This window comes from Typopeltis vanoorti, chromosome 11 (assembly GCF_054136105.1).
Source record: "Typopeltis vanoorti isolate ZY-2024b chromosome 11, IOZ_Tvanoo_1.0, whole genome shotgun sequence".
NCBI classification, from domain to species: Eukaryota; Metazoa; Arthropoda; class Arachnida; order Uropygi; family Thelyphonidae; genus Typopeltis; species Typopeltis vanoorti.
Window position 1 is genome coordinate 74,658,824 of NC_143559.1, and position 23,109 is coordinate 74,681,932.

Consider the following 23,109-nt stretch of genomic DNA (forward strand, 5'->3'; position numbering starts at 1 on the left):
TATGGATAAAAACTTCCTTTCTTTCTTTTATTAATAGCTAGTTATTATTTTAAGTAATTAAAACATAAGATTTAAAGTATATTTTACACTAATCATTAAGCTTATCTTTGCCAGATGAATTTCAGTATTTCTTCTGAAAGGTCTTGAACATATGAATTGTTGCAGAAAGCCTAGAGATATACAGAGAGAGATAAGCTGGAGATATACAATGGAGTATGATAATACTTCCAATTCAGTCTAAATAACTAGTTTCTCAGGTAAATCTGTAAATGCTATATATGTGGCTATTTTGGGAACATTCATGTTCTGTTTCTTTTTCATCAAATATCTTGTTTTAAAATTATACTCAAAATTGTTCTGAAGTTGAGATTATGTTGAAATATATATTTAAAAGATTATTTGGATTAATAATCTTTCAATCTTGATTACTTGAATTTTGGATTAATCTTCAAGTGAACATTAATGCAAGAATATGCAATTATAATTTTATATTCTGTTTGATAAAGCTTCTAAATATATATTTAATTTATTATACAATCCTTTATACATTTTATATATTATAATACTTAACTACCCATCTCCATCTAATATTATTAATAGAGAGAGAGAGGGAGGAAGGTGATTTCATTATTCTCTTAACTTGATGATTAATATCACACTGAAAACATAAAACACATTGAAATGTTGTCATTTCAATCTTCAACGGTTGTTAGACTGGGACATCATTCCACAGAATAGATTCAAAAACGTGTTCAACTTCTGAAGAAATTTGAAAAAAAAAATAATAAAATACTTGGCATGAAATTAGGGGACTTTCAATAAATGCATATAAACAGTCCATTAACAAAGTTAATTAATAACACATTTACAAGGAGACAGGTGGTTTTTCACCAGTTGTCATAAATACAAACAGTTTTGAAGCAATTAAAAAGAGAATATATCATTTAAATATTATATTTGTTTCACCACTTAATGCAGCTAACTACTACTGATTATATGTCGACATTTAATTCAAAATTTTTAAATTTGTATTTTCATTCATAAAAGAAAAATAATGCAAACGGATGTGATGAATTTTACAAATTTCCAATTCAGTATAACCCTACTGAACTGTAATGTCAAATTTTGAAATTTATCCCATGGATTACTACTGTATATATAATATCATCATCATTCTGTATATAACACAAGTATGCCAAATTTCTGCAATGCTACAAAGTATTCTAGGATTTTAGAGATCAAGTTTTAAGGCGTTTATTATATAAACATAATTTTTCGGCAAGTATAATATATAAGATGCCAAAGTATCCAAAGAAAATAATTTATTAATGCTTGAATGAGTGTTCTGAGATTAAAAAAAATTATTATATTAGACTAGTAGGCATTTAATCCTACATATTTAAAAAGTTCAACAATTAAGTGAGCAGTTAAAAAAAAAAAAAAGAATTCTGTTTGCCTTGAAATATATTGTTAAATTGTGAATGAAACTATGTTGTGTAATTTATTTTTTTCATTCACATTTAACATTACTTATTATATATTAATCATAATTTGTATAAGAATTATTTATTGTTCCTTAATTAAGGATTACTATTTAAATATTTATTCTAAACTTAACCTACTATTAATTTATTAAATAATAATATGTGTAGAAATTTATGATAACTGAAATATATATGTAAAGTAACGAAAAGTGTTATTATAAATAATTGTATACGTAATGAAAGAGCTGATTAAGTAGCTCAAATATTCTGTTTATTCTTATTTGTAAAAATTTAACGTTATGTAATCACTTATGTAGTAGTAGAGCGTTGTATTACATTAGCGAAATGTTTGCATTCGTGCGTTGTCATGGAGACGCATGAAATAAACAAGCACGAGTCGAAGAGTGCGTGACCTTGGAACCAGAAAGGAGAAAGGAGGCAATAAGAATTTTAATAAGAAGGGAAAGGAAGTTTTTGCGGAGCGGGAAGGAAGGTAGGATACAAGCAAAAGAAGTGGAAGAAAATTATAAGTTCTCTAGGGCAGAAATTCATGAGAATAGTGTTTAGAAGTGAGCCAAAACATAGTGAATCATATACTTAGCTGCAAGTGAAGTCAGCTGTGTTGTAAAGGAAAATTAATGCCGTATCCGGATAAATAAAGAACTGGACATTCAATGGAAAATTCTGATTAGTTCCAGTTAGTCTAGGATTACGTCTTAATTCTATGTTGCCCTGAGAAGAATTATATTGAAAATAACTAGTTTGAGAAAGGTAAACAAGGAAAGATATCAGTGCCTTATTGATGCGTTTTTTTTTGAGTAGTGAAGCGCAATTAACAGTAGTTCAGTTAAACCGTTGGAGAATTTTTATTAATGTGTTCCGCTAACATAAATAAGTTAATTCATAAGTGTGCTCACAATTAATTGATGTATTGAAGATTGTATCTGGTAAGAGTAGTCATACTTGTTTGTTTATTCTAACATTAACATATCTTCGAAGTTCAAGGTCCGAAATAAGATTGCTTGGAATATTGTCTACCTTGATTAGTGCTTCCTGTGAATTTAAACATTAAGTACAGCTGATAGATATGTGGAGACTGATTAAATAAGAAGTTTTGTTTTATTAACTTGAGTTAAGAAAGCTTGTGATTTTGAAGCTGTGAATTGTATGTGAAAGTTTAGAACATTGAATTGGCATGAGTGACTTAGCAAGATGTATTAAGTTGATTGTATTGTTTCATTTTAAAGCAGAATTCTTGTATTTGTTATATATATCATATATTAAATGTTTTATTTTGTTAATCTAAATATTGTGTTTGCCTGAATTCCCTTTTATTGCACCGTTCATAAATATTCGAATCTTGCAGGAACCCCTAGTGGAATAGTAAATAATTCGGCCTAAATAAATGAGGAGACTGCTAACTTAATTAAGAATTGATCCTACTATTTTGTATAGACTAATCTAAAAATAGGGTGGCGCAGTATAATTATAAATTTCTCTACTTTTGGATCGGTGATCAATTTGCAATTAGTTGTTATATTGATAAGAGTGACTTGAACCAAGATGGCGGATTTAGAACTTAACATGAAAATAGAACGTCACGACAATATGAAGATAAGTCAAGTCTGAAAGGCATCAACCTGATAGAATTTATTAAAAGGAGGATAATAAATATCCATTATTATTTTATACCAAGCAAGTATAAATAATGCTTGCCTTTTTAAACTACAAATCTTTCAAAAGTGATCGACAGTTTACGAAACTACAAACCTTCAGCATGAAGTGCTGCATTAGTACTGCACTACTAGATATGAACTCTGCCCAAGAGCCTGCATATTTGCCTTTTATAAGTTCTTTTGATTAAGGGTTTTACTGGTCTCTCAGTTCTTTCAAACTTAGTTTTTACTGAAATGTAAGATGACAAAATTATTTTAAAAATGGATTACTTATGTAAAGAAAAGACTTTACTAATAACTATCATTTTTATATTACATCCACGGAGTTTATGAGAGAAAAAAAATTTTAAAGTCCCATATAAGGGCATATTCTTTACGATGAAACATCACATTGTCGAAATGTGGCAATCTGATGGACAACCATCTTTCACAGTATGGGGAAAAAAAAGTATTATGTAACACTCCTTATCAATGCTAATGCATCCCCCTAAACTTTGTTGGAAGTTCAAGTTATAATTAGGCTCATGCTGCTTCATCATAGTTTTTGATGCCACTTATGAACTGTTTATCCTTCTGTCATTTATGCTTGTACCATAGTTCTAGCAAATTTGACTTTACTAAATATACTTATAAAACAATAAAGTCCCATATAAGGGCATATTCTTTACGATGAAACATCACATTGTCGAAATGTGGCAATCTGATGGACAACCATCTTTCACAGTATGGGGAAAAAAAAGTATTATGTAACACTCCTTATCAATGCTAATGCATCCCCCTAAACTTTGTTGGAAGTTCAAGTTATAATTAGGCTCATGCTGCTTCATCATAGTTTTTGATGCCACTTATGAACTGTTTATCCTTCTGTCATTTATGCTTGTACCATAGTTCTAGCAAATTTGACTTTACTAAATATACTTATAAAACAATCAGCAAATATTTTATTAATAAATATTTTCTTTATGTATAATTTGTTTTTAGAATAATTTTGTAGAATTGTTGTAATTCTTGTCAGAGAGGCAGAAGCTCAGATACTGCAGTGATTTATGTGAAAATGAAGTATTTTTTTTTTATAAGTGAACTCTGCAATTTTTATGGACACATAAAGGTAATAATGCATAACAAAATAATGGATTTTCTTACATGAAGTCATTTTCAAAATGAAAATTATTGTACTGATTTCTCAAATAGGTAAGGATCTTGTTGATCCAGAAAATATCTGTAGACTTTTTATCTTTCTATCAGTGAATAAAACATGTAAATAAAATATCATACTTGTTTTCATTAGCGATTAATAATGGAACTGGTTTATGAATTGTAAAAGATTATTCAGTACATTAATTGCATCACAAAAGCATTTTCTTTTTTTACCAAATCATTAAGCCTAACAATATTCTGGATGCTTACATTTTTTAATGCCGTATTCATTTAACTACTTGTTTTCAAGAGTTATTCAGAAGAGATGTTTGGTCTGTTCCAATTATAAAGAGTAAATATATTCACATTGTAAAATCTCCATTCTTAAGCAGGATGCTTATTTATTTTTACAACTTATTATAATTCCAATTTTACTTATATAATCTTACTATTATTCTAGGGGTTCAAAGTGGATGGATGCGCAATATATGATCCTCTCAAGTAGGATCACCTAGCCTCTCCTCCCTAATCCAAATCTGACTTCCACGTAGTGAACCCTGGAACCTAAGCAACCTAGTGGAAGACTGGGTACTCACCCCAGTGAGAAGCTTGATCAGGTACAAACAAGAGAAGGGAGACAGGACAAGTTTGGAGACCCTAAGGTTGCAGATGGCTAGTTACCAACCCACATGAATCTTTTCTTACTCCAACGTCTCAAGAAAGAAGTAACTGAACTGTCACTCTGGAAAATGACTTGGACAGGTTAACAGACATGAGCAGGATAATGAAAGGAAAAATAATGAAAATAAACAAGAATATCTGGAATGTCAGGAGTATCCATCACAGATATCAAGATCTAGACAAAACAGAAAGAAATATCAAATTATCAGTAATAACAGAAACAAAGATATAAAATATCACACATTATAAATACTGAAGTGAGAGAATACTAGAATAAAGATTACAAATAAGCCATGACTATTACTGGTGTCTATGCCCTAGAGCAGTGTTTCCCAACCTTTTTGATGTCACGGACCCCCTGTTATGAATGTTAATTCACCGCAGTCCCCATAAAATCCAAAATGGAAATTTTTTATATTTTACATATCATAAAGTTGAAGTAATAAATTACAATTTTACAACACTAAATGCGTCATTTATGACAATTCAATACTGTTATAAATGGAGGTATTCAGAAGAATATGAGCATATCAATTAGGCCAGGTGTGAACAAGAGGTGTGAGCAACATGTAAGATAAAGTTTAATGAAAATAAACTATCCTGTGGACCCCCTTGAATTTTACTCGTGGACCCCCGGACCACAGGTTGGGAAACACTGCCCTAGAGCATGGTTCCCAACCCTTTTCTACTTGTGTACCATTTTAAACCCATTTCTATAAATTGTACCCCTTGTTTTTAAAATAGCAGTTTTTAAATACTGACACTTTCGCATTTTGTTTACTTTACTTATTTTTCTGCCATTACTGATTATTTTTCATGTGCCCTCCCCCCCAAGTTGGGAACCGATGCCCTAGAGGAAGGAAGATAATCTTTTTTACAAGCATAAAGATTGCCATAAAATTCACTTCGGAAACAAGAAACCTAAAAAAGTATAATAGACTATATAATAGCTAATAGGAAAACAGTCAATATGATACTAGACAGCTGAGTGCTTAGAATAAATACTCAGCTAACCCTGGACCTGACAAGGAATCTGTTGCAGGACAGGCCCTTACACAATCCAGATGGCCAACAACCTAAAGGACTCCCGAAAATCAATGGATGAACAGCTTAAAAGAAGATGCAGACCATGGTGTCTGCATCCTATTGATGCTGCAAACTGGATGAAATGGAGACTCAAATGCAAAACAGTGGATCCTGCACCAAGTGGGACATAACGCTAGGAACAAGAAGAAGAAGAAGAATAGCTGGGTATTTAGAAGTGCAGAACTAGAATCTGATAATTATCTCTTACAAGGAAAATTGAGAATACCCCAAGATAGCTTAAAATTAATCAAATCAGTGCTATGGGCTGGTTGGCCGAGTGGTTAGGGTATCTGCTCTCCAGCACAAAGGCTGCGGGTTCGAATTGATTGTCTGTAAAAATACTAGTAGTGGTGGCCAGCAGTAGACGGCATTGGTGGATTGAGTGATGGAGACAGAGAGAGATCTAGAGTAGGTGTCCTCCCTCAATGAGTCTTTGGCCTCCCTGGAGGTGTCACGTAATAATAATAATAATAATCATAATATTTTAGAGTCCAACTCTTGGATGATAAAAGTATTAACTACCTTTATTTCCAAAAAAAATAAATGGAAAACTAGAGCAAATAAAAGAAAATGATGATATAGAGACAGAATGGAATAATTTATAAAATATATTAATAAATGCAGCAACAGAACATCTCAGAACAAAAAGTAAATGGAAGACAAGAACAAGAATAAGAAACTGGGATGAAAACAGTGAAGCAATAATGAAAGACAAGAAAGAAGCAGGTAAACAATGGATAAACACAAAATCATTAGAAGTAAAAATTAATTATAAAAACAAAAGAGCAATAGCAAAAAAAAAAGCATGCCAGAAAAATAATAGAGAAACATGGAATAACTTCATAGCAAAAGTGAAAAGAGATCTTACAGCGAAGAGACAAAATACATACAAAATTCTAAAAAATAAGAATAAGGAGGCAAAAGAAAAAGTGAAACTACTGGACTTCTAAAACTTATGGCAAGATAGTAAGGAATCTAAAACTGACATAAATCCAAGAAGCAATGCAGCAAAGCAAATCAAGAAAATCCCCTGGAGAAGATGGAAGAAATATAGAACTTATAAAATATGCAGGCATCCTATTCATCAAATAACTTTTAAAATTATTTAACTATATCTGGCAGCAAGGAAAAATCCAGAAAGTTGGAATAAAGCAATTATCATCCCAGTATATAAAAAAGGTGATAAGTGCAACTGTGAAAACTACAGAGAAATAAGTCTTCTAAATACTGGCTATAAGTTATATGCATGAATATTAACTTCAAAACTTAAATCATATGTAGAAGATAAACTTTGCAAAGAACAAAGTAGCTTCTGAAAATGGCGACCATGCATTGATCCAGCTTTTACATTAAAAATCTTAATGGAAAAATATTACAAATTCAACATAAAAACACACACAGCATTTGCAGACTACCAGAAATTCTTTGACAGATTCTTAAGGAAAAAAACTGCGGACTGTTCTCAATAATCTAAACATTCCAAATCAGCTGCTTGCTGCAATAACTAACACGTATCAAATGACCAAATAGATGTAAGAATCAATGAAAAAGTTTCAGAATGGAAATCAATAAACACAGGGGTCCGTCAAGGATGTCCAATGTTACCACTCTTATTTAATATCTATATAGATGAAACAGTACAGAAATGGAAGAGAAATATAAAACCAGCAATTAAACTAGATTGTGGAACTATACTTAGTGCTTTTTTTTTGCAGATGGCCAAATAATCAATCACAGCAAGAAGTGAAGACGAACTCCAAAGATCAAGGATGTCCAATGTTACCATTCTTATTTAATATCTATATAGATGAAACAGTACAAAAATGGAAGAGAAATATAAAACCAGCATTTAAACTAGATCGTGAAACTATACTTAGTGCTTTTTTTTTTTTTTGGCCAGATAATCAATCACAGCAAGAAGTGAAGATGAACTCCAAAGATCAATATACACCTTAAAATAATTGCTAAAAAATTTGGAATGCAAACATCAATAGATAAAACAAAAATCATGGACCATTTCCAATCAGAAGTAAAATCATGATTGAAAATAAAATTCTAGAACAAACTAACTGTTTCAAATACCTTGGATGTGCTGTATCATATACTAATGAAGATGACACTGATATCAAAATATCAAACTTTCTAAAGATAACAGGAATTATAATATATTTTCAAACATTTCAAACAAGTTCAAATGCATACAAGAATAAGAGTATAAAGTTGTGGCAAGATCTTCTCTACTGTACAGAAGTGAATTAGTAGGGGTGACTGAAACAAAAAAGACAAAAATCAGTGAGATCTTTCTGAGCAATAAATACAAAATGGAAATTTTGTATTTATTGCTCAGGAAATGACAATCAAAGAAAAGAAGGAGTTGCCATAATATTCAACACAAAATATGAGGCTAATCTTCTTGAATGGCAGGTAGTCTCAAGTAGAGTGATGTGGACAAATATCAGAATGGGGATGTGGGCAATGAGACTTATTTGTGCCTATGGTCCCACAGAAGGTTCTACTAAGGTAGAAGTGGAGGAATTTTTTGATGCTTTAGAAAAATCAACTGACACAATGAAAAAGGAAAAGTTGGTCCTTGTTGGGGATCTAAATAGCAGAGTAGGAAATGATTGTCAGACATTCAAAAATATTTTGCGAAAATTTGGAGAAAAGAGCAAAGCTAATAATAACGGCAAATACCTGTTGGATTTCTGCTCAGGACATGGACTGGTTATTACTAACAACGTGTTCCAACATAAAAATGTGCACAAATTCACATGGAGAGAAGAGGCAAGGAATAAGAAAAGTCTCATTGACTATGTTATTGTTGATAAATGATGTTTTCTCCCTGGTGCAGGACACCAGAGTGTACAGAGGATTTGAAATTGGAAGCGATCACTATTAAGTCTTGAGCAGGATAAAATTGAATTTCATATTGAAAAGAATAAAATGTAAGAAAGTTTTAAAGTGAATAAAAGTTGAACAGCTCTCAGATGTGAACTGTAGACTAACACACACAAAAATTATTGAAGAAAAAATGAAAGAGTTTGAGAACAGGAACCAAACCTTGGAGATTCAGTGGCAAGCCCTGAAGAAAACCCTGATTGATTCAGCCAGAGAGGCATGTGGTGAGGTTGTCTGCAAGGACAGAAAAATCACAACTCCATGGTGGACACAGGAAGTTAAAGAGGCAGTGAAGGAAAAGAAGAAAGCATATCAAAAGTTCCTGGCAAATAAGTCAGCTTGTGCTCTTAGAGAATATAGAGACAAATGTAAGAAAGCTAAACAGTGTGTAAAACTAGCTAAACAAAAGTGATGGGAGGACTTTGGCAAGAATATAGAAAATAAATATCAAGAAGGTGGCAAAATATTCTGGAGGTTGTTGAAGAAGCTTAGGAATGGAGGAAAGAGTGCTGTGACATGAAAATGGGAGAAAAAGATATCCATGAAGTATGGAGTAATTACTTCGAAAGATTGCTAAATGAAACAAGCAGTGATAGCACAGTGGTAAAAAACACTCAACAGGCATACAGTCAGGAACACATATCCATACTTGAAGTAGAAAAAGCCATCAAAGGCTTGAATTGTGGAAAGGCAGCAGGAGTAGATGATATTTGACCAGAAATGCTGAAGTATGGTGTATAAAAGTCTTACAGTGGCTGCACTGCATAGTTCAGAAGGCCTGGACAGAGGGATGAATTCCTGATGATTGGAGTAGAGCTCTAATAGTACCCATATATAAAAAGGGAAATAAAACTGAATGTGAGAATTACAGAGGTATTTCCCTACTGAGTGTTCCTGGCAAGATTTATGCAAGTATACTTGAGAAACGGTTGAGAAGAATTGTGGAAGAAAAGCTTGGTGAAGAACAAGCTGGATTCAGGCTAAATAGAGGCTGTCAGGATCAGATCTTCACTTTACGAAAAATATAAGGGGACCGGAAAGTAATCAATTATTTTTAATAGGTCATTTTTAGCGATTGTTTCTTCTTAAATAACATATAAATTATTAAATTTGATTTTTATTTAAATATTAGCATTACTTTTCTATTTAAAAAATCTGTTTTTTTTTTTAAATTTTAGATTATTATTTTTAATATGGTGGACTTTTAAGTTGAGGAGCGCCATTTACATCATTATATGCTGTTTTTATTTCACCAAGGAAAGAATGCTACCGAGGCTACCAAAATCATTTGCTCAACTTATGGAGATTTATTAAAGGTTAACAAATGTCAGTGATGGTTTAGGAGATATGTAGAAAAAAATTTTGATCTCTCTGATTGTCCTCGATCTGGAAGACCTCTTACTCTAGATGACGATGCTCTTAAGACTCTCGTTGAATCAGATCCAAAACAAACCATAGAAGAATTAGCAGAGAAACTTAATTCATCATGGTCAACTGTCCAAGAGCACTTACATAAGAGTGGCAAGGTTCTTAAACAATGTGTATGGGTACCGTATGAACTATCAGAAAACAGGCAACTTGCAATTCATTGTTGACCAGACAACAAAATGACTCCTTTTTGGAACGAGTCGTAACTGATGACGAAAAAGGGGTGCCGTATTCTTATACAGCACTCATTTTTCATGACCAGCATAATATAAAATGCAAAAAGTAGTGGCTTACTCCAAATCAAACTCCAATTCCAACACCTAAAGATGGACTTCATCCACAAAAGGTTCTGTTGTGTGTTTGGTGGGATATTCATTACAAACTCATGGAACAAGGTAAGACTATCACAGCAGCCATCTACTGTGAACGATTAGAGCGACTACATCAAGCATTGTTAATCCAACATGCTGCACTTGTCAATCGAAAAGGGGTAATTTTACAGCAAGATAATGCAAAACCACATTCTGCAAGAATGACTCAAGAAAAAATTAGGCAGTTAGGATGGGAACTTCTACCACATTCTCCATATTCACCGAATATTGCCCCTAGTGACTATCACTTATTCAGGTCCTTAGAACACAGCATAAGAAATAAAACCTTCCATTCGCAAGATGATGTCCAAAGGAGTTTGATATCATTTTTTGCCCCCAAAGAAAAAACATTTTTCAAAAAAGGAATTCTAAACTTAGTAGATCGTTGGAATAAGGTTATAATTAACGATGGCGATCATAGAATTGAATAATGTTAATTTGTTCTTTAATAAAATTTATATTAAAAATGTAGTTCAAAAAATTGATTGCTTTCCAGTCTCCCTTATAGTGGAGAAAGATTGGGAATATAACAAAGATCTATATTTAAATTTTGTCGATCTGGAAAAGGCATATGAAAAGGTGCCAAGAGAGAAGCTATTCAATACACTACTATTATATGGTGTCAATGGGGTATTATATCAGCAATACTTAGTCTGTATTTGAGTTGTTGTAAGTCGGCAATTAGAATTTAAGGAAGTACAGGAAGATAGTTTAATATTAAATCTGGTGTGAGACAAGGATGTACATTATCCCAGCTGTTATTCATTATCTATATGGATCACATAATGAAGGTAAGTGGTATTAAACATGATATCAGAATTGGCGATGTTAATATCAGCTCTTTGCTTTATGCGGACAATGTTATACTTCTAAAGAAATCCGCTACAAGTTTGCAAGATTCTCTGACTAAATCGAATACTGTTGTAATAGATATGGTATGAAGGTTAGCATTAAAAAGACAAAAACAATGAAAATAGGCAGAATCATTGAAAATGTCAACTGTGTTGTGAACGGAGAACTCGTGGAACAAGTAAAACATTTCAACTACTTAGGGACAATTTTTACTGAAGATGGTAAATTAAATATGGAAATAGACAACAGAATCAACAAAGCTGGTATGGTAGGAAGTCAATTGAATAAATTCATATGGAATAAGAGAGAAATTAGTCGGAATGCTAAATCAGCTGTATACAAGACAGTGTTCAAACCAGTTTTCACTTATGGATCTGAGAGCTGGGTCAGAAGTAAAATACTTGATCAAAGACTAGAGACCACAGATATGAGAGTCCTGAGAAAGATTAGAGGCGTGAACACATGCCATCAATGGCAGTATCATATTAAAAACGAGGATATTAGGAAAGAACTTGACATTGTTGGCATCCAGGAATGTGTTAGCAGGGCTAATCTCAAGTGGCATGGTCACTTAAACAGAATGGGCGAGGAAAGATTAGCAAAACAAGTGTTCTCTGCCAGGTTGGCAGGAAAACGACCCAGAGGAAGACCAAGATATAGGTGGATTGACACGGTACAATGTGCCTTAGACGATAGAAATATAAGATCTGATAATGATAATATTGGAGTCTTGATGAGTAATAGACTGATCTGGAGGAAAATTGTAGATAGGAAGTTATTAATGATGTAAATTTTTCATGTAGTACTATCATATCCTGTACACCCCTTGAGGGCACGTGTCAGGAATTTGATGATGATGTATTCAATTGATTTTTCAATGACATGTCTTAATGTGTGAATATGGTCCAAAGTATTGTAATTCTTCCTAAATCCAGCTTGTTGACAGGATTGCATTCCCTCGAATTTAGATTATATTCTTTATTTATCATTTTTGTGAAGACTTTATATGTGATGGGGAATAGGCTTATTAGGTCTGTAGTTTTTAATTTCTTCCTTACTGCCCTTTTTAAAAATTAATATTAGAAGTGAATTATTCCAATTTTTTGGAATTTTTCTCTGTTTTAGGCATTTATTAAAGAGTTTAGTCAGCTGTTTGATGACAGGGCTTCCTCCCAATTTTAGGAAGTCTACCATAATTCCATCTTCTCCTGGGATCATTTCATTCTTCATTTTCACAGTACCATTTCCACCTCGCCTTGTAAGATCTCAGGGACATCGTATTCTTCCTCACTCAAGCTATCCATAATGATTCTTGGATGTCTGGGTCCTTGTCTTCATAGAGTTCAATATAAAATTCCTGAATTCTTTAGATTATTGCATCTCTATTTTTTTTTTATAAGTTCACCGTTTTTTTCTCTTACAGCAGCTATTTCCTTTGTTCCAACTAATAATATTCGTCTTAGGACCTTCATATTACTATTGTTTCTTTAATTTTCCTAGTTGACATAATGATGACTATTATTATTATACAGAGCATCTCCATGATTCAAAAGACTTATTACGGGAGACCTCTCCTAACCGTTATTCACACAATACTTACATCATAACTTAAAAAGATTCACCACCTGGGTACTCACAACTACCTCTGGCAATCTATTTCACTCATTCACCATTCTCCAAGCAAATATTCTAGTCTGTACACACCCTTACTAACTACTCTCTTAGAAAATTTACAGGGGGTGAACACTTGTTTTCTTCCTACTCATCATGTATTGAAAAATTTCTTTTATGTCAATCTTATAGAATCCCTTTAGTAACTTACAAATTTTTTCTTAACAATTCTGCAATCTGTTCTTCAATCTGTCTTCACAGGAAGCATTCCACAGACCTATCCCCCAATTTAATCACTTGTGTCTGAACCCTCTCCACCACTTCCTGATCTCTAAAAGATCGAGGCAATCAAATCTGTGCACAGGAGTCAAGATGCATCGGAATCAAAGCCTTATAAAGAGGAAAAATACCCTCTCTAGCTTTGCTTGTCAATGTATTCTTCAATATACAAGTAATCCTTTTGAGCTCTTTTGCCAACTTTTGCATTCTTCCCTTAAATCTTTCTCTATATCATACATACATTTACAAATTAAAGAGCAGTGGCTCCTGCGACACTTCACTAGTCATCCTCATTGGCAATGAATCTACCCCACTCTCGATTTCTATCTGTCAGCCATCCCTTCCCTCTCTCCATGCCACCAGCCTCATATCTATTCTCATTTGCTCCAAATTATGTAATAGTTTTCAATGTGGTATTCTGTCAAATGTTGCTGCTGACATGTATAGATAACGAGGTGATAGTTCCACTCTAAGGACTAATCAGGCCTCATCTGGATGAGCTCTTTTGCCAACTTTTGCATTCTTCCCTTAAATCTTTCTCTATATCATACATACATTTACAAATTAAAGAGCAGTGGCTCCTGCGACACTTCACTAGTCATCCTCATTGGCAATGAATCTACCCCACTCTCGATTTCTATCTGTCAGCCATCCCTTCCCTCTCTCCATGCCACCAGCCTCATATCTATTCTCATTTGCTCCAAATTATGTAATAGTTTTCAATGTGGTATTCTGTCAAATGTTGCTGCTGACATGTATAGATAACGAGGTGATAGTTCCACTCTAAGGACTAATCAGGCCTCATCTGGATTTCTATGCACAGATCTGATCACCTGACTATATGGGTGATAAGGAAACATTGCAGAAAGTGCAGAGGCAAATAACTAAGGCTGTCTCAGGACCTCTGGGATATTGAGTATTACTGTCACTTTACTATAAAATGTGAATAAATTACTAACAGGACCTTTACACAAAGCCATGCTGCCCTCCCATACAGTATCATATTCCTATCTGCCCATTCTTGGATTTTACCTGTAACCACTATTCCTGAGATACTAACTGATCTGGAACCTCATTCCATTCCCTTGGAACCTTGTCAGGGCACTTAGATTAAACAACTTCATTAGAGGCACTGCTAATTTTCTTGCACATTTGCATAACACACTCACAACATTCCATCCAGTCCGAAACAGCTGCATTCACACTGATATTTTTCAATATGCTGAGCACCTCCAGTTTGTCTACCTCAAATCTCACATCAGTAAATGCAAATTCTCCACTTGGACAATACAATCCTACAACCTGATTGCTTACTTAGTACTTTAATTTTTTCTTCTTCTGCTTCTGTCACTTTCCTTCCATTGACACTGAGTACAGTTATCCTTCCATAATCATTCTTTCTCTTACTTGCCATACACATAGCAAAAAACACATTTGGAATTATTTACTTTGGCCTACTCTGCTAATTTTCTCTCATATCTGATTTATCCTTCCTTATCATACTAGTTATCCTTCTTGCATGCACTTTCATGCTGGTGATGCATTTCCTTTTTTTGCAGTTCCTGCTTTATATCCTTACTCATTCATTCAATCCCTACTCGGTTTATCCTCCTGACTGTGGGTATATGGTCTGATACTGTCTTTCTCTCAGACAATCCCTGACCACTTACCATGCACTACTGAAATTCTTTGTAGCTTCTTATGCTATGGCACTGCTCTGAGCCACCACCAAAGTTTGTCAGCTTTATAGTTATGTATAAACCTTTCCTGACTGAGAAATTCACATGTTGAGCAAACCTCCAGAACAAGACTGCATGGCCACTTTTCTCAATTGGAGATAGAATTGCTACTGTTGTTATGGATAGATCTTCTGATGCTATTACTAGATCCAGCACTCTCAAACCTCTGATACCCCTCCATCACATGCTGTTTCAGCTAATTATCCCTAAGTAACTGTATGAATTCCATTTATCTTGTGATGTGCCTTCTCCTCCTACCAGTCTAGATCCTCATTGTTGTAGTTCCCCATGTAATTACTCAGCCTGCACTCAATGTGCTAATCTGCCAATGCATGCCATCCACATCTTTCTGTGGACCCCCCCAAAAGTTTACAACAGCAGTCAACAATATATTTTGTCCAATTGGCTTCTATCTCACACCAAATAGCCTCAAATGAGCCATCTCCCTCAGATATAAACTTCTCATTAACTTATATATTACTATCATTAGTAATACCCCCTCTTTCTGCCATAGTCACTCTGTCTTCGTGTGTAGAGACTTAAGTACTGTGAGGACATCATGTTGGTGACGTAATGGATTGTATACAGCACTCAGAAAGGATTAAAAACAGAATTTAATTCTTCCTATATTTTGTCTCAGTCAATGAGAAATCTTCAGGGATTACAAAAAAACTAATGTAAACAACATGATCACTCTGTCTTCTCTGAAAATACAATATCCCTTACATTTTGTCCCTGTAACTACATCAATCTCTGTCAACCAGGTTTTGCTGATAATTTTGACAAAGTTGAGCTGACTAATGCCAAAAAAAACCCCTCTCCTTTATTTTTGATATTTCTGGCATTTGTGTACATACATTTCAACATCCCCTTGGACCTACAGTTATCCTTCATAATGTCCATACCAACCCATTCAGATTTGAAAACCTGGGAAGCTGCACTCAGCTGTTTGTGGTAATTTCTGTACTCACATTCATTTTTCCCAGGAGTGGCTAGACATATGCTTGATTACTTCCTCCCTAATATCTCTAGTTTCCCTAATTTTACACTTCCAACCTCTTGCTGAACAACACTTTCTCCAAACATCTACTCCAAAACCATTCAAATGAAGTCAATCATATACAAGTCCTTCCATCCATGAAATTCACTCGGTACAATATCAACTGCATACTGTTCCTCCTGAACAATCTTGTCATGGACTCATTAGCAATTCTTCTGTCCTATCATATTGGGACAGTACAGACTGACAACTTTTACTTTCTCACTCTTCATTTTTGCTTCTTTCAACCACTCTTTCATATCCTCTCTCAACTGCACATTTTCAAAGCAATCAACTCTTTCATATCCTCTCTCAACTGCACATTTTCAAAGCAATCAACTCTTTCACTTTTCCCTTTCGCAAACTTTTATAGCTTAACTTACATTCCTTGGTCTTGATCTTCACACCTGGGAAACATGGCCTTTGTCACTTTCTCATTATGTACACCTCTTATCATCAAATCTCCATACAATACCCTTTCCTTGCTCCCAGTTTCTTGCAATTTCATGCATTTCCCATTCACTTTTTCTTTCATTCTCCCTCTTGCTGTACTACATGCCAATCTTTCTCCAGTCACTCCATTTTTCTCATACACATCAATGCCATGCAGAATGCTTTTTAAACAACATCAACAACAATTTAAATTTTAAACACACACACTCAACTACTTCTTCTCCCATAGTCCTAAATGAACCATTGGGTCATTCATGGCTGGTAGGTAATACTCTTTGCTAGCCTCCTCCAGTCATCTCGGTCTCTTGTTCTTGATGTCAGTTGAGAAAGGGAGGAATTTTTTGATGTTATGAGTCCATTTTAATCAAGGTCGGCCCCTAACCCTTGATCCCGGAACGATTCCTTCTAGGGTTTGCTTTGGAACGCCATTAGCCCTCTCCACATGTCCGAACCATTTCAACTGTCTTCTTCTGATGACTGTCAGAATATTTTCCCTTTTTCTTCCATCTATCGAGTCAATCAGTTTTCGGACATTTTCATTGGTTTCGTGAGCGGTGTAGGGAATTCTCAAAAGTCTTCTGTAAGTTTTCATTTCGAAAGACAGGAGTCTCCTCTCATCTTCCCAATAAAGTCCAGGCCTCACAACCATACAAAAGGACAGAACTCACCAAGGTGTCAATTAGTCTTAGTCTGGTTGTGATTGCTAATCTGTTATCTCCCCATAATGGTTTTAACTTCTGTAGGGCCATGATTGCCTTAGCAATTCAGTATTTAATGTCGGTTTTTGAACGACCATCTTGACTCAACATGCTTCCTAGATAAGTGAACTTCTTTACATTCTCAATTTACTTATTGCCAATTTGTATCTTCAAGAATTCAATGTCTTTAAAGATACAAATTGGCAAAATGACAATGATAACCTCAAAATGATTTTGAGATTATCATTGTTTTTGTTTTTTGTAAGTTTATGTATAATCCATATTTTTTTAATGTTCCGAAAACATGGCTGGTTATCTCTTGTAATTCTTCTTCACTTTCTGCCAGAAGATCGATATCGTCAGCAAAAACGTAAGTTATTTATCCTTAGTCCGCCAACTACTATTCCAGTGTCATATTCATAAAGAGCTTCATCTATGACATATTCCAGAAAACAATTAAAAAGAAGAGGGGACAAGATGTATCCCTGTCTTACCCCCCCGTTCTGCCCAGAACGGTTCACTGCTGTAATTTTTAATTTCAATTCTCATATCAGATGAGGAATAAAGAGATTTAATAATCCTAATGATTTTGTTGTCAATACCATAATGTTCTAAAATTTTCCATAATGTCTCGTGCCATATTGAGTCAAAAGCTTTTTGAAGGTCTAAGAAGTTGTGACAGATTATTTTGTTATGTTCTATGTATTTTTTGCCTAGTATGTGTATTGTAAAAATATGGTCGATTGTACTTCTGGACACCTGCTTGTTCATCTGAAAGTCTGCTTTCTATTTTCTTTTCGATTCTTGACAATAGTATTTTTAACAGGATTTTGCTTGGATGATTAATAAGGCTTATTGTTCTATAGTTGCTACATTTATTGCTGTTTCCCTTTTTAGGGATAGGTACAAGGACAAAAGTCCACCAATCAGAAGGCCAAGTCTCTGTGTTCCATACGTCCTGGAATAAATTTAGCAAGGTGTCTATGATGATGTCACCTCCTTTGCATATCAGTTCCACTGTGACACCATCACTTCTTGGTGATTTTCCAATTTTTGAGGAGCTAACTGCTGCAATAACTTCTTCTTTTAATATCGGGTAATCTCCTTCCTCCTGGCAAAATTCCGTCCAAAACATCATCAGTCAGTTGAGGGTCCTTTTGAAAAAGCTTGGTTGCGTAACATTTCCATCTATCAATTATTTTCTGGTTATCCGTGATAGGAGTTCCATCTTTATCTTCTATGCTCCAATTAATTGTGGTAAAAGGTTTGGTTAGCTTATTGATAATTTGAAAAGCACTTTTAGAATTATTTTTATTTAAGTCCTCTTCTATATTTTTGAATTCATCCAATATCCATAAGTTTCTAGCATGTTTGATTTCTTTGTTAATAATCTTAGTAATATTTTTATACTGTTCTTTATTATCACCACTATTAACATGAGATTTCAAATATCTTCTTTCATCGCATAGGTCCAAAATATTGTTGGTTATCCATGGTTTATTTATTTTCCTTTTGTATCCAAGGATTTCTTCAGCTGTCTCAGTTATCTTTTGTGAGAAGTATTTGGTTTTTCAGATTCGATACTATTATGTTTCTTGAAGCTTGTGTCAAAAATTTGTTTTAATTTGTATTTATATAGTGTATTTATTTGGAGATCTTTTAATTTTTCTATATTATATCTTTTATGAGTTGATTTTGTAGGTAATCTTTCCCTCATTTTCATATTCACAGTTGCGATGACCATATTGTGGTCACTGCCAATGTCGGCTCCAGGAAATGATCTGGTTCTTGTGAGGTTGATGGAGTTTTTTAAATCTTGTGCTTACAAGGATAAAGTCAATTTGGTTGTGTGTTTTTACCATCAGGGGAAGTCCATGTCCATCTTTTGGAAGGTTTATGGGGAAATAGAGTGTTAGTAATGGTAAGTTCATTTTGTGAGGCAAAATTGATCAATTCAAAACCTCTTTTGTTTGTCTTCCCATAGCCATATGGTCCGACAAATGGGAGATAATCCTTGCCAATGTCTGTTCCAATTTTGGCATTCCAATCGCCCTGTACAATCAAAAGGTCTTTTCTATTCACTCTGGTGACTGTTGCATTAAGTTGACCATAAAACTCCCCTACTTCGGAGTCCTCGTGATCTGTGGTTGGGGCTAGACCTATATGATGGTGATATTGAGTGGTTTTCCTCTCAGGTGGACTAGAGCAATTCTGCTATTGATAGGGTTGAATTCCATGACAGAATTTCTTGATGAAACACTCAACTACACAGCCAAAAATAAAGAAAATGCAACCAATAATGATCAGCAATATCACAAATATTTACTAAAAATAAAGACTTATCTGAACAACATATGTACAATGCCGCAGCTTCAAAGGATGACACTAGTACCACCAATACGTAAATTGATTTTGACATCACATAATTCACTAATGCATTGTTTGAGGATCAAAGCTGGAGTGAAAGATTTCACAAAAGTGAAATCTTTCACTGAATATTGAATCCTCACCCTCGCACAGTGTGTCCCTTTCTAAGTATCCATCCAGATATTGAAAAAATGAGGGTGCCAATTTGTGATTTAGCCAACCACTTATTCTGTACTAGCTTAAACCCAAAACAAAATGGCATGCCAACTGGAGATGCCTAGTAAAACATGCCTCCCCCCCCCCCCAAGTAAAAATCTGGGTGAATACTGAAACGTCAGCCACTGGAGTAAATCAACTTCAACAGAACTAAAGATGGACATCATCAATGTAAGAAGTATGAACAACAACAACAACAAAAAAAAAGTGGTGAAAACTAGATCTGCACTATTTGGACTGGTTCTCCACTAAAACTCAACAAAAAAAAAGTGGTGAAAACTAGATCTGCACTATTTGGACTGGCTCTCCACTAAAACTCCATGTGTTTGTAATACTAAGACTTGCCAAGAAACTATACTCATGATTAATCCTTATCCAAGTATGCACGTGGAGCATCGTCATGACTACCCTACTCATATAGAGGCAAATGACTACAACAATTGCCTCAGTATTCCAGAAATACACATCATACTTTCATATGAGCAATACTCTAAATTAGAATAAGGGAGAGGCATTACTCAGATGCTTTCAACAGTGAGAGCCAGATCCAAGAAGATGTGTGTTGTGTTATGATTCATCGAGTCGTTTCTGACTCCTGGCGACTCCATGAACATACACTCTCCATTCCGATCTGTCCCTGACCATGTCTTTCAGAACCTCCAAGCGTACTCCAGTTGCTTCTTTAACTCCATCCACCCATCTAGTTCTTGGTCTTCCTCTTCTCCTGCTTCCAACAACTTTAGCAAGCATCATCATCATCTTCTCCAGAGTGTGATTTGCTTGCATAATATGTCCGAGGTATGACAATTTTTGCTTGATGATCATAGCTTCAAGGGAGCAATCTGGCTTTATTCTGTCTATCACTGATTTATTGGTTTGCTTTGCAGTCCATGGTATTTTTAGTAAGCGTCTCCAAACCCATAATTCAAATGCATCTATCTTTCTTCTTTCACTTTTTCTCAGAGTCCAACTTTCACATCCATACAGCACCACAGGGAATACCATTGCTTTCATGATTCTGATTTTTGTTGTGAGGCTAATATCTTTAAAGATCTTGCTTAAATTTGTCATTGCTTTTTTTCCGAGTAATAATCTTCTTCTAATTTCTTCGGTACAATAACCATCTTTATCAATTCGAGATCCTAGGAACACAAAATTGTTAACAGCTTCCGTTTTCTCTCCATCTACTTCAAAATCATTAAGTTCACATGTTGCCATAACTTTTGTCTTTTTGAGGTTAAGTTTAAGACCATATTTAGCATTTTCTTTTTTAACATTCATTATAAGTTCCTTCAAATCTTCTTTGCATTCTGCTAGCAAGGTGGTATCACCTGCATACCTCAAATTATTAATATTTTTTCCACCAATTTTAATTCCAACTGAAGACTCCTCCAACCCTGCCATTCTTAAAATGTATTCGCTGTACAAGTTAAACAGGTATAGAGATAAAATACATCCTTGTCGCACCCTTTTACCTATTGTGAAATACTCGGTTTCTCCAAGATCTGTTCGGACAGTAGCTTCTTGTTCATAATAAAAATTCCTCAGAAGGATAATGAAATGCTCTGGGACTCCCATTGTTCTTAACACATTCCACAGTTTCACATGATCCACAGAGTCAAAAGCCTTGCTATAGTCAAGGAAACAAAGGTAGACATTCTTGTGATATTCCTGTGTTCTTTCTATTTTCCATCTCACATTGGCAATTTGATCTCTTGTTCCTCTGCCTTTTCAAAATCCTGCCTATTCATCTGCCATTTCTCTCTTCATGAATGGTTCCAGTCTTTTCTGAATGATCTTAAGTAAGACTTTACTTGCATGAGAAATTAATGCTATAGTTCTGTAATTTTCACACTCTCTTGCATTGCCTTTCTTCAATAAAGGTATATAAACTGATTTTTTCCATTCTCTAGGCCATGTAGTTGTTATCCAAATTTGCTGACATAGAGCTGTTAAAATTTTAACTGCCTCTTCTCCCAGGGATTTGAGCAGCTCAATGGGTATTCCATCTCCTCCTAGTGCTTTCTTACTGGATATCTGTTGCAGTGCCCACCTCACTTCACTCTCCACTAGTACTGGTTCCTGTGTATAATTCTACTCTTCAAATTTCTCAGTAATTTTAAAGTCCTTTCTGTAAAGGTCTTCTGTATACTCTTTCCACCTTTCTTTGATGTCTGCAGCTTCGGTAAGATATCCTTTGTGTTTACTTTTCAATATTGTCACCTTGGCACTAAACTTTCCTGTTAGTTCTCTGATCTTTTTGAAAAGATCTCTTGTTTTTCCTTTCTTGTTTTGGTCTTCTATTTGTTGACATTCCTGGTTAAAGTATTTTTCCTTGTCTCTTCTGGCTTGTCGTTGAATCTCTGCATTCAGATGCCGTACTTCCTACAAATTTCCTGTGCCATCATTTTCATCCTTTCCTGAGCAGTTCTGATAGCATCTTCTGACAGCCATTTGGACTTCTTCTTACAAACTGTTGGGATAATCTTCTTTGCTTCTGTTTTAATTATATCTTTAATCTCTTCCCATAGTTCATCTGGTTCTCTTTCACACAAATTGAGTGTGTTGGATCTGTTCTGTATGCTAATATTGTATTCAGCTGGTATATTTCCAAGATCATATCTGATAGACATTTGTGATGTTTTCAGTTTCCGTAGTTTCACTTGTATCGTAGCCACTAATAACTCATGGTCTGTTCCACAGTCTGCACCTGGAAAAGTCTTGACAGACTGAATTGCACTTCTCCATCTTCTTTGTCCAAGTATATAATCAATTTGATTTCTGTGTTGTCCATCAGGTGATACCTATGTGTACAATCTTCTTTTATGCTGTTTAAAGCAGGTGTTAACAACAAACAACAAGATACCAAAGGTTGAATAATGCAGAAGTTAAAAAACTTTCTATAACTATAACTGATCCGAAGTATATTAATAATAAGGCGATACACCTTGTAAACTAAAACCAGTTCTAGTAGTGGTGCTTCCTATAATGGATAGTATTATACACACCAGAAAGGAAGTGTGCTTTGATGGAATATAAAGGCAATCAACACGAAGTAATTAGCCTCTATCTACACACAACTGGCCTAGTCATG

At 34.5% G+C, this 23,109-nt stretch overlaps 1 protein-coding gene across 3 annotated transcripts in view; it reads right to left on the reverse strand.

Moving 5' to 3' along the window:
- Window positions 1–23,109, reverse strand: part of Pp4-19C (protein phosphatase 19C) — a 156,269-nt gene that overhangs the window by 91,062 nt on the left and 42,098 nt on the right. The window contains exon 3 of one of the 3 annotated variants that reach the window (XM_090400675.1): window positions 3,255–3,389. The exons of the other annotated variants lie outside the window; for them this stretch is intronic. The gene's annotated coding sequence lies outside the window, so the exon portion shown is untranslated. The remainder of the gene's footprint in view (window positions 1–3,254; window positions 3,390–23,109) is intronic. 3 annotated transcript variants of the gene reach the window in all.